The sequence below is a fragment of the Lacerta agilis genome, chromosome 1 (assembly GCF_009819535.1).
Source record: "Lacerta agilis isolate rLacAgi1 chromosome 1, rLacAgi1.pri, whole genome shotgun sequence".
NCBI lineage: Eukaryota > Metazoa > Chordata > Lepidosauria > Squamata > Lacertidae > Lacerta > Lacerta agilis.
In genome coordinates, this window is record NC_046312.1 from 127,244,086 (window position 1) to 127,256,906 (window position 12,821).

The 12,821-nt window shown below is 41.3% G+C and overlaps 1 protein-coding gene across 37 annotated transcripts in view; it reads left to right on the forward strand.

Moving 5' to 3' along the window:
- MAP2 (microtubule associated protein 2) overlaps positions 1–12,821 on the forward strand; it is a 186,709-nt gene that overhangs the window by 12,257 nt on the left and 161,631 nt on the right. For all 37 annotated transcript variants that reach the window (XM_033170369.1, XM_033170438.1, XM_033170504.1 and 34 more), the window contains exon 2: positions 626–696. The gene's annotated coding sequence lies outside the window, so the exon portion shown is untranslated. The remainder of the gene's footprint in view (positions 1–625; positions 697–12,821) is intronic.

A 12,821-nucleotide genomic window follows, 5' to 3' on the forward strand; every position in this document is an offset into this window, starting at 1 on the left:
TATATACTAACATAGCTCATGCTCACTTTTTTTGCATATTTTTTACATTAAATTATCAGAAGTATTCCGTCTCTCTGGGAATTGTTGACTGAAATTTAAACACATAGGAACACACCATAAAGAAGCAGGAAAAAAGAAACAGATGTTTTCTATGAATTACAATTCTGTTTTGACATAACTATGATTCCTTTTCTATTTGATGATTTAGTAAAGGTAAAGGGACCCCTGACCATTAGGTCCAGTCGTGTCCGACTCTGGGGTTGCGGCGCTCATCTCGCGTTAGTGGCCGAGGGAGCAGGCGTACAGCTTCCGGGTCATGTGGCCAGCATGAAAAAGCCGCTTCTGGAGAACCAGAGCAGCACACGGAAACGTCGTTTACCTTCCCGTTGGAGCGGTACCTATTTATCTACTTGCACTTTGACGTGCTTTTGAACTGCTAGGTGGGCAGGAGCTGGGACCGAGCAATGAGAGCTCACCCCGTCGCGGGGATTTGAACCGCCAACCTTCTGATCAGCAAGTCCTATTTAAGCAGCTTAAAAATACTTTCTTTCCCTCCGATTTCAAGGGTTAATACCAATGTTGCTATAATTTCACTTTTTTCCTGTTTTATGTCTCTCTTCTTCAGCTGGGTGAAGAGACTGGTGTCTTACTTTGTCAACTAATCCAGACGACAGTGTGCTTGTACACTACAACCAGGTCAGTGTGTTTGAGTTTCTGTAGTAAGGATGAAAGATGATTAACATATAATTATTTTTAACACTCCCTGATTCAGAAATCCCCAACAGTAGATAGGATTAGTAGCATGTAGTTGCTGGACAGAAACAGACTTAGAGTGACTTCCCCACCCCACCCCCCAAAATAGGATAATGCAAAATGCATACATTTCCTTTTTATTAAAAAATGGTATTTTATTTCAAGTAACAAAACATACCCATATAAGGAAAACAGAGTACAGAAAAAGAAAGAAAAACAGTGACTGATGATTGCAGTTTTAGGTGTTTCAAGAAAAGCATTCAAATGAATGTGTCTCTTCATAAGGTTCCATGAGTTGATGGACAGTGGAAACCATGTTTGAGTGTCTTAACAAAGTCAATAAAAGGGTACCATCTCATATAAAAGGTGTGAGTCTTTCCCCTCCCCCTCCAGCCAGGGCATAATTACTTTTATGAAATGGCTAATTTGTCTATAAGCACGATGTACCATACTTGTGACATTCAGGCTTCAAAAAGATTTGCATTTAAAGTCCCCCCCCAAAAAATTGCAGTCTCTAATCTAGCTGCAGTTAATAAATGGAGAATGAACTCTTTGATTAAGATTTCACATAGAAGCAACTCAGTCTTGTCATAATCAAAACCATCTCCTTCACTCAGAAAATCCCTCTTGCTCTCCTAAGATTTCTCTCTAAAACATGGGGGAAATTATTTAGCATGGTGACACATTAGTGCTATTTCCTGAATGGCATCTCTTTTTGTGGTTTCTGGTTTTGAGCCAATTCTATTTTTTATATTTTCTGTAGCCCTTTCCCTCTTAAAATGGTACCTTTTCTTTCTCCTTCTAAATCTTGCATCTTCAGACATCTTTTGTTTCAAAAAACCCTTTCAAAATGGCAAGTGCTCTGATGTTGTTAGAGCTAAACTAAACACACATTTCATAAATCAAGTTGCATAGAAAGAAATACATGAGGGAGACTAGACTGGCTGCTCATCCCACCTCTTACCTCCTGTGCATGAACTGCACCCTCCATCAGCCCAAGGTCAGCAGGGCCAATGATGAGAACATTTAGAGAACCATAGTTTCTTCACCCACTCTACTCTACTGTTACCTGGCATGCCTCCAAATCTTACCATGCTCTCAAGGTGAGCAAGATTTAGTATTTTCAACTGGAGGAAGGTGAGGGAGGCTGTCACTGAGCTCAGTTCTCTCTCTTTTTCTCCCTCTTTCTCTCTCTCCTGCCTTTCTTGATAATCTACAGGTTATTTTTGCAGACCACAAAAATCTTCCTTGACACAGCAGGCCTTTTGAGGATGATATGCTTCCCCTTTTGGGGTGTGGGAGAGGGGAGCACAGAGGAACTGTCTCCTCCCTCACCCAACTCCATCTCTAGGAATACTGTTGGGAGCTGGTCTAGTGGAAAGTAGGGAACCACAGGCAGAGGAGGGATTGCTGGATCTGAGTGAAAAGAGAAGGCATGGATAGCGTGCAATTTGAAGTGGTTGTTTGGACTTTTGACAGTCTGCCTTGTTGCAGAAGGAAACTCTGGTTTTGGGGTGGGTGAGCAAAGAAGATGGGAGAGAGTTGTCTATGAATTGTAGGGACAAGGTGGTGGAGATCTTTCACTTGTTGGTCTAATCCTGGCAGGAAGTGGCGCAATCTTCATTTTAGACCACTTGACTTAAAGCCTGGATGAGATACTAGATAGACTGAAGCCACTTGCTTTCAATTAATTAGAGTATTCATTTTCCTCTACAATGTGAAAATTATTGCTACAATTTCACCTGGGATTTTGAACAGATTATGATTGATTGATTATATTTCTGTGCCCCTTTTCATTCAAATGAATCTCAAAGTGGCTTACAAACAATAAACAACAACAACATAATAATAGAACATAATAGAACATCACAAAGACAACATAAATCATGTAGAATAATTAACAAATCACCAGTAAAACAATTACAAATCATCCATAAATAGCAGTAACAGAGCCTCCTTTTAAAACTTACAGCATTTCATAGTGGGGAGAGGTTAGAATGATGTTTGACTCATGTTGTAGTGAAAGAAAATGCTATAAACTGTTGTTATATACGATATATGATTCTTCCATTTCTCATTCTCATTTCTAACAAATTATTGTTTTCCCACTAATGCCCACATTTCCCCTGCTAATCCAGAAAGATGTTCCGCTTGGGTTCTTAATCACTTGCTGAGAGCACCTAGAAATCTGTAATATTTCTGGAATGTATGAAGTTGCCATATACTGAGCCAGACTATTGGTCCACATAGCTCAACGCTGTCTGTTCTGCTAGCAGTGGCTCTCCAGGGTCTCAAGCAGAATTCCTTACCAGAGATGCTGCCCAATTAACTAGAATTGCCAGAGTTGGCACCTTGTCCTTTCTGCACGCAAAGCCTGCACTCTATCCACTAAGCTCAGACCCCTTTTCTAACTAGTCGTACCACCTTCTTCATGGGTCTGTTGCCTAAAAATGTGGAAGCAGTCCTTACAAATGGTGCATGCAAGAATTAAATATTTTCTTCTGCTCTTCTAAAAGGTGCTGTGGATTTCTTCTAGCTAGTCAAATGAATTAAAAATGGCAAGCTTGTCAATAACTTGGTAGATGAATGGGGAATAGCACTTTCAGAAAAAGAAAAGAGTAACAGAGTTGTGAGATATATAATTACTCAGCAGTACCTACAATGTAAAATTGCTGTCTTCTTCTAATCATTTCTGAGGTCCTGTTATGTTTGTCACTTGAAGAATGCATGCTTTGTACAGTCAGTCGCCTTCTTTGTGCATCTGGCCCTTGGAGAAGGTGACAAATTGGAAGGGCTGACTTGTGTTGAGTGGGATGTTTGTACACTCAGACAAACAGGAATGCAGTCACTGCAGCATTTTCAGGTGTGTGGGGAACATTAAGATGGACTTAATGTGCCGTACTTTGTGTGGGTGGCAGTATGACTAAATAAAAAAACAAAACAAAACAGTTTCCATCCATACTGATGTAGAGGTCAACTAACTATCATTCACTCACATGAAAATCATGAATAGGCTATTATGATGCGCGAGTGTTGTGTGAGAAGTAACTAGAGCAACATGCCAAGGAAGAGTAAGCTCGATTCTCCAACCCATGTTGCTGCTCTCAGGGGGTTTAAAAAATGTTTCTTGGCTCTGAGGAAATACTGAGATCCAGTAAGTCAACTGCCACCCATGTAGGGGAAGCATAAAGCACTTCCACTCATACACAGCAGGAGGGGAAATCACTTGCTCTGATGGCATCCCCTCTGACGGGGTGGGCGCCATTTTCAGAGTCAAGGCCTGCATTTGGGGAAATGGGGAAATGGTAACCCCCTCTGCCGTTTGTACATCCATCTTCCATTTATTTTTCTCCCTCATTTCTTATTCACACTAGCCCTTTCACGGGTACATAAACACTTAACAGAGCAATCCACAAAATCAGCTACCATCTGCTCCCTTCTTTCAGGCTACAATGTGAACCAAATTTACATGGGAGTAAGCCCTCCCATTGAATACAATACAACATCTTAATATACAGAACTAGGATTGCTCTGTCATTCAACCTCTTCCAGTCCTATCCCCACTCTCTTTTGTCCACACATGTGCATGCGCACACAATCACAACCATATAAGCACCCACTATAGCTCAACCTGGTCCCGGGTTGTCCATGTCTTTGTATGTTAACAACACGACCTCAAACATGACTCAGTAGCCGGCTGGCTGGGAGCCATTGCGGTTCCCTCTGCATAAGTGCAATTGCTCTGCGGCAGCTTCCAGACCAGGTTTTATCAAAGATGAAGCAAAGCCGTGTGCCTGGTCAACAGGGTGAAGGCTGAAGCTGTTCAGTGTTGACAGATACGGAGAGCAACTAAGGAGGAGAAAGCTTGGGAGGAAGGAGAAGTAGGCCAAGCTGTATTAAAACGCAGTATCATTAACAGCAGAGGTTAAAATATCCCGTATTCGAATTAGGGGGAGCTTATCTGTTGTGGGTGAAAATAACTGAAGGGGAGTCTCTAACAGCAGTAATGCTAAATAATGGTGAGTCATTCCCTTTCTCAAAGCATTGCATTGCAAACAGTGAAGATACATTGCAGGCACTGAGGTTTTGCAGTGTTCAGGCCGCCATCTTAACAGCTTTTCCCTTCAAAACGATGGGGGTTTTGCTAGTTTGAAGTTCAATGCAGGCTGTTCTGAGGAAGAGGAAAGAGGGAAATAGCCCTACACACAAGTCAATCTAATCTCAAAAGAAACGATGAACATTCTTTTTACAAGAGCAATCAGATCCAGCATTGGCCATGGTGGTTTAAATGCAGTGCTAATGTTGCTAATACACAAATATTTACTGTATTTGGCACCAACAGTGTACAATAGTAGGCACTGGGAGATCACATAGTAGTAATTCCCTGCTATTATCAATGAAAGCACAAGCAGTCGGCAGGTTCCTTGTTTGCTGCTGATCTCTGGAGTATGAAACATGCAGGGAGAATAGCAGATGAATATTTCCCTCTAACTGATTCATTGGCTCCAGGACAACTATCAGCATGGTTCAATTCAAGCCTTTAAACAAAACTGTATCAGTAGGTTTATGCTGCTTGAATTGAGCACCATTTGCTGTGTAATTTATGCTGCTTACATAGGACACTGTTTATTTATTTTTTTAAGATGCTCCAAGAGAGCATCTACCATAGAGGGTAGTAAATAGAAGGTCCCCCAAATAATATGTCTAGTATAGGTGGTTAACCTATAGCACAAATGCCCCAATTTTCACTTTCTTTTCCTCTTGCCCATCTTACAAAGTGGAGCAAGCAGCTTCTGGGAAAGGTTAGTGGAATCTGGAAAGGTACGAGCCAGAGGGATCTGGTAAGTATTATACAGGGAGGGGCTGTCATGTGCATTTTGCTCCAGCTGTAGCTCTGCCAATTCTGCGGCATCTTCCAAAAGGCTGCTTTTATTTCCTAGGCCAGCCAGTTAATCTGCGTTCTGATCCATCTTATAACAGATTTGAACTTTCAGGTGCTCATGTTGGCAAGCAGGTGAGACTTGAGAATTATGCAAGACCAAGAGCATCCGTCCAGAGCTATGACAGCTCAGAGTAGAGTCCTAATGCTGACAACAGCAAGCATGCACAGTATAAATGGAAGGCAAAAGAACTGTACAGTATTGGGATTCCGCTTATTTTCATACTTACTTTGCTACATCTTTTATAAGAATCTTGGATAGTAAAAAAAATCCTAATTAATTAATGTACAGAGTAGATGAATGAATAAAATCTCAAATATCACAATAAAATCCCATTATTACTATCTTATGCAGAACTTACACTCTGGAGAACTTCAGATCCAAGAGCCTGTTGAAATCATATCTATTATACCAGAAACTATTTAGGACACTTCTTACAAGACAACTTGATTTTTATTCTTTTTATCTGCACTCCCTTGTGATAGTGACAGTCTGGTAGTAGGTTTTCTGGAGTATTGTCAATTTTCAAGACATTTACTTCTTTGTGGAGTTTAATCTTTGTTCCAATGTTTAAAACACATGGGAGGCTGTTAAAAGTAAGCAGTGAAAATTCTGCCAAATGCATGTCTCTTGAGTCGTAGACATTCACCTGCGCAGAGCAGGAATATGTATATAGCAAGCAGGGAATGGGATGCAGTAGTGGCCCAGCAGACTTGATTTCCATATTTCTCTTGGGGCAGACGGTTAGCTCAAATTGAATTGCTGGCCCAGCTTTCATATCACATTAAAAACCATGGCTTAAAAAACAATGGCTTGATTTACTAGTGCATGCTGCTGAAGAAAATTACTGCAATACCCCTCTTCTGTCCCTGCTCCTGCTTCACTGCAGAGGACATAAAATGAGCCAGTCTGGTTTGTCTTGTCCTCCAAACCCAGGCTCATGGTTTGTTTGGTTTATTTCAAACTATGGTTTAATGTTACTTGTGAACCAAACCCCCCTCTGATTAGTTCTGATTTACTTTCTGTATGTGATTTCCAGATGACTTGTTTATTGAGCATTAACCCTGATTTGTTTGTACACAGTTTGCAGGAAGGTTGGGCAACATTGGCAATTTACAGAGAATTCATTCTAATTTGTTTGCAGGGAGGTTACATGATGTTGTGTCAGTTAATTACTACATCACACTTTCCAGTGCACTTTGCTGTCACTTTCCTTATTATAAGGAATCCAAGTTTGGGAGGAAGTGGTTTTGTGGCACAAGAGTGGCTGAGGCAACCAAGTCAGATGGGCAGGGTAAAAGTTAATCATCGTCATCACAAAATCAACTTTAAATATGGAAATTGAATTTGTCAAGATGTGATTGAGTTCCACCTGAAGAAAGCAACACTCTGGAAGCACCCTGCATATTATAGTGTAAGCTGGCTGGAGGTTTAAGAATGTGTATACAGTTGTACCTTGGTTTTCGATCAGCTTAGTTCTCGAACGTTTTGGCTCCCGAACCCCGCAAGCCCAGAAATAAGAGTTACGGTTTGCGAACTATTTTTGGAAGCCAAACGTCTGACGGGGCTTCCGCGGCTTCTGATTGGCTGCAGGAGCTTCCTGCAGCCAATCAGAAGTCGTGCTTTGGTTTCCGAACGTTTTGGGAGTCAAACAGACTTCCCAGGTATGACTGTATTCTGAATGTATATTCTGTTGAAAGCAGTGGACAGCATCTATATCTAATGCATATTACAGTGCACACCCAGTTTATGCCTACAGTTCCTGAAACAAAAAAAAATAAAAATGACTTTGCTGATTATCTGTGGATATCTAAAACAATGGGGCAGAAATGTGAAAGGCTCCACAGAAAGCCATCCATGCATAATAATAATATAAATGCCTTTCCAAATCAATGTGAAAAGTTAGTCGTCACTAATTTAACTCACATTGATTTCAAAGGAACCAAAGTGAAACTACCTTGGTCTGGATGGAGACTAATGATTTGACAGGGTTTCAGTTCATGGAGCAATAAAACCATGGGTAGGATTCAACTAAGTTGTTCTGTGTGTAGAACAAAACCTGCTTGCACAATGGGACTTTCTCCTTCTCCAACCTGTACTCTCAACATTTGCTCTGGAGGGTTGGGGGACCCCCAATACAGGTTTAAGGGGTGCAAAGGGGCATGCCTATGGTAGGAGAGAGTGGGAAAATATTGCATGAGCACACCTTGTTTCTCACATGCATACCTACTATGTTGAATTTCACTCGTACAAGTGCAGTATTTAGTAGGCACCCCCAATAATATTTTGGTTTTTTTTTTTAAAATAGAAAATAACATTCTAGCATTTATGGCTGCAAAATGTGAAAATGTGGACTATATATGGAAAAATGTCAGAAGCCATCACTGTACAGTTAGGCAGAAAGGGTTGAATATGATGGTTGGGATCTAATACCCTATTGATGTGACCTCTGCCCATGATTACTGGAAGCGGATTAGGACTACAGTCTTGTGCCCACTTACCTGAGAATGCACCTCATTGAAGTCAGGTGGAAAATGTGCACAGGAATGTGTCATAGATACATGATAGCACAAATACATAACTCCACAATTTATAAAGGCCTCAATATTCATTTTTTTAAAAAAATTAAAAATTGCACAAAATTGTGTACCAAAGTAAAAAGTACCGGAGTAAAAAAGAAGTGCTGAATAAGCCTTCAATCCTAACCCCTTTCACTTGGAAATTTAATAGGATGTGCTTCTGAGTAGACATGGTTAGGATTGCATTATAACTCATTCATGCAAAGTAATGATATTGAGCAGCATAATCATGAAATGTAAAGTTCAAGTTTTGTATTTAAGCTGGGAGGAGTGCAATAGAGCTGAAAACACTGAATAAATCATAGTCAAGTTTCCAGTCTCTACCCTTTTCCAGCAAACGTGCAGTGAGCAAATATATTAAAAGACAAAGAATATTTGTTCATATCTTTTTTTGCTCAGTTCAAGTTTCCGTTCCCCTAATGTGTAGCGAAAAGAACAGTGAGGAAGAACGCAGCAATGACCAGTGGAATTCACGTTGTTGTGCACACTTATTTTCCATATTTCTCCCCAACTCGTATCATGGTGCCATTGAATCTGACTTGCTTAATTAGACCTCCTGCCTGGCTCCAGCTCAACGTGCCAAGACTCAGGCAAAGTGACCCCACCCCTTCCTATTACTTTGCTTTCTAGGTTCACAGAGATAAAAGAGACACTTGTTTCCCCTCTAACTATGCTGGAAAAGAGGCCTCATTAAACCAATTTCTTGGAGGAATGGATACCAGCGTGTTAAATGGGTTCTCTGTGCACATTGTGAAAGGGATTGTGTAACATCAGTTAGAGGCTGGACAGTGAGGCGACTCAGCAACAGTTTCCTGTGTTTTACTTTCAGTCATTTACAAATCACAGACCTGGCTCTTTAGGCATTTTGTTAGACCAGAGCTAAGCAACAATTGGGACACTTTCTCTTTAGCATCACAGCTCTTGATAGCTCCCATCCCATGCCTAAAATAATAAGCCACGCTAGTGAGGCTCTAAAAGAAATGACCCATAAAGGATTGATGATCAAACAACATGTCTCATGTTGTGTTGCATGGATTTATATAAGAACAACAACCCAGTTTGCACGTAACACTAAGCCAGACTAAGCCATGATTTGATTTAGGGCAGATCTACTCCACTTAGCGCTGTGCGTTAAACCACAGAGTCTAGGGCTTGCTGATCAGAAGGTCGGTGGTTCTAATCCCTGCCACAGGGTGAGCTCCCGTCGTTCGCTCCCAGCTCCTGCCCACCTAGCAGTTTGAAAGCACGTCAAAGTGCAAGTAGATAAATAGGTACCGCTCCAATGGGAAGCTAAACGGTGTTTCTGTGCACTGCTCTGGTTTGCCAGAAGTGGCTTAATCATGCTGGCCACATGACTCGGAAGCTGTCTGCGGACAAACGCTGGCTCCCTTGGCCTATAGAGCGAGATGAGCGCCGCAACCCCAGAGTTGGACACGACTGGACCTGATAGTCAGGGGTCCCTTTACCTTTACTCCATAATTTTAAAGCACAATCAATGCACGTCTAAAGCACACGTCTTCCTCCTAAGAATCTGGGTAACTGCAGTTTGTTAAAAGTTAAGGGGGATGGTGGATCACAGTTTGCAGGAACCATGCCCTTTGTCCTAAGTGTGCCATCCAAAATGAACTAATGTCCTGAAAGTGGGGGTTCCTCCTAATATTTTGCTGGGCTACCCCATTCAACAACTGTTGAAAGCAGCAGGGCAAACTCTAGACGGGGCAAGGCAGCAGATTTTAGAATACCATTTAAAGACTGGAAAATGTTATTTAGTGAATTGTGATTTTTTAAATAAAAAAGCCCACACATTTTTGGGTTTTTGTATCTGGCACATATGAGAGATGGTCCATCTTTTGGATAAATAACAGTCACTAGTGTGATAGCACTGACATGCAAAGACTATGAAGGCTGGTGATTGAGCCCTAGTTCTAGTGAGCTAGGCTCTGCTTTCTTAAACTTTGTTAAACTATGCAATGCACAACACCAGACCCTCCAAGTGCCCCTATTTTCAGGGACATCCCTGATTTAGAGAAGCTGCCCCGGTTTCTGATTCGAACCTGGAATGGCCCACTTTTCCTTAGTATGTCCCTGTTTTCATTAGAGAAATGTTGGAGGGTATGGAGTTATCCACCCCCTGAGCCATCTGAAGGCAATCCTGTATAGGGAAGTTTTTTATGCTTAATGTTTTCTTATGTTTTTATATATCTTGGAAGCTGCCCAGAGTGGCTGAGGCAACCCAGTAAGATGTGTGGGGTATAAATAGTAAAATTTCATTATGGAATGGGGTGTTTCTGTTTTCATCAGAGAAATGTTGGAGGGTATGCCACACCCTTTGTGGTATAAAGAAGGAAAGGATTGCATGACACACTCTCCGTCCACTAAGAGAGATTTCTGGCATGCATGAGAATATATATATATATATATATATATATATATATATATATATATATGGAGAGAGAGAGAGAGAGAGAGAGAAATAATTAAATTAAATTGTGTTGGATGATGTCTTAGGTTGTGTCTCTGCAGTGGTGCTCAGTTCAGCAACTCCGAGATGGATGGATTTGGCTCACACTCTCATATTGCGCAGTCAGCTTTTGTTGTCTGCTGTGTGCTATATCTTGTGCAGGTTTCATTGCTGACTTAAATCTTCAGCCAAATTTTAATTTAAGAAGCCAGATTTTCTGGACCGTGAATGGTCCAGCATTTAGATCTTGCCATTTGAGAGATAACGGCAGCTTAATTTGAGATCAGTCTCGCAATAAGGACGATTGCTGATTATTTGTCCTGGTGTGTGACCATTTGGCTTTCAGACACCCTCATCTGGCAGACATGCAAATGAATGAGTAACATTGATAGCTAAGAGTGGGGCCTTTTTATCGTTATGAGTTTGAGGGGTGTGGACTGTATGCTGAGACCCTTCTCATTCCTGAATGCAGCAACTGTTAAAATCTAAGCAAGGATTCAGATTCCGGGAACAGCCAGTCTAGCTTCCTGGTGAGGTAATGGCCTATGTGTGAGGTGTTAAAGGGCCAAAGGAAGGGGCTCTGTGCCAGAAAACAGATGGGTGGGCTACCTTTGAGTTGATGAGTCATGAGCTGTGCTGGCCTGATTAAGCCCATTTCCCATATGGACTAGATGACCCTTGTTGTTCCTTCCAACTCACAGTTCTGTGATTCCTGCAGTGTTCTTTATCAGTGCAGCCTTGGTTTAGACCCCTTACTTTTGCTCTGGTAATGCTACAACTTATTATGGCGATATCTGTTCACTCTGGCAGAGCTGCAGGAGTGATGGTGCCGTTGCTGACAATTTTTCGCACACAAAGCCTTGCTGTCACTTTATTTTTGACAAGGCAATTACTGTGTTGTGTTCCATAACTCAGATCTGGATTTGTGGCTGTAGATGGAAATTGTTGTCTTGATGCTGGTTCTAAGTTAGAAAAGAGCTTAGTTTTTAAGAAAACTTTATAGAGCTGTGTAAAGTTGCATTTAGTAGTTCACTCTATGTATGCATATTTGTCTGCTCATTAATATTTAGTTGACTCTGTATTCAGTGCACCAATAGGAGCAAATGAATATGGAGGAGTAGGAATAAAAATCTGGTTTGGTGTGATGTTTGACGTGACCTACGTTTCCCAACCTTTTGTGAGATACAAAACTTCACAGAAGAGAAGATGCATCTTTTCTGCATCTTACTGGTATATGGAGGTGTAAGTATAACAGATGCACACTCTATTCAAATGCATCTTTGCATCCCAAATATGATATGCAACCCATCCCTCAATTAAAACTGACCACCAATCAGTTGGTTTACTAGAAGCCTGGAATAATATGGAATTTACACAGTCTGACCCTATTCACATGTAGGCATTTTGTGCTTTTATCTTGTATTTTCATGCTGTGAACCACCCTGAGATGAAGGGTGGTAGACAATTTTAATAAAGAATTAAATAAACAGTGTGCAGGGTCATGCTGCTGAAACCACAGAATCCTCCACCATTCCTGCCTGTCTCTAGCTGGGGAAATGCATACGAGAGGTGGGTTTCTCTTCGTGGGTGAATTGGCACACAAATAAGATGCAGTAAGCCCAGGTTTGCTCTGCATTTGCCTCATTATGGCATGGCGTGTATTTCCTTCTGGGGTTTTTGAATGATGTCATGCTAATTTAGCTAACCCCACCTTTTACTCTGAAAGAGGGCTAGAGAACCTGTGGCTTTTTAGCTGTTGCTGTACTACAACTTCCATCATCTCTGACCATTAGTTGTGTCAACTGGGGCTATTGGGAGTTGGAATCCAACAATATCTGGAGGTAATTTACACTAAAAAAAAAAATGAACGTTTAAATTTATGAAAACACTGGCAATGTTTTTTCTGGTGAGCCTGGTGAGGAACCTAGGGACACGAGGGGGACCTTGGAGGCTGAGAAATGAAACTCTAAACCAGAAGTGGCTGATTAACAAAGTGCTGTTTCTGTCAGAGATATATGAGGTCATGAGAAAAGGTTGACAGTGAGCAGTGAGGGTTCATAAAATATTAGGGCAAAGTGGAATCAGCCA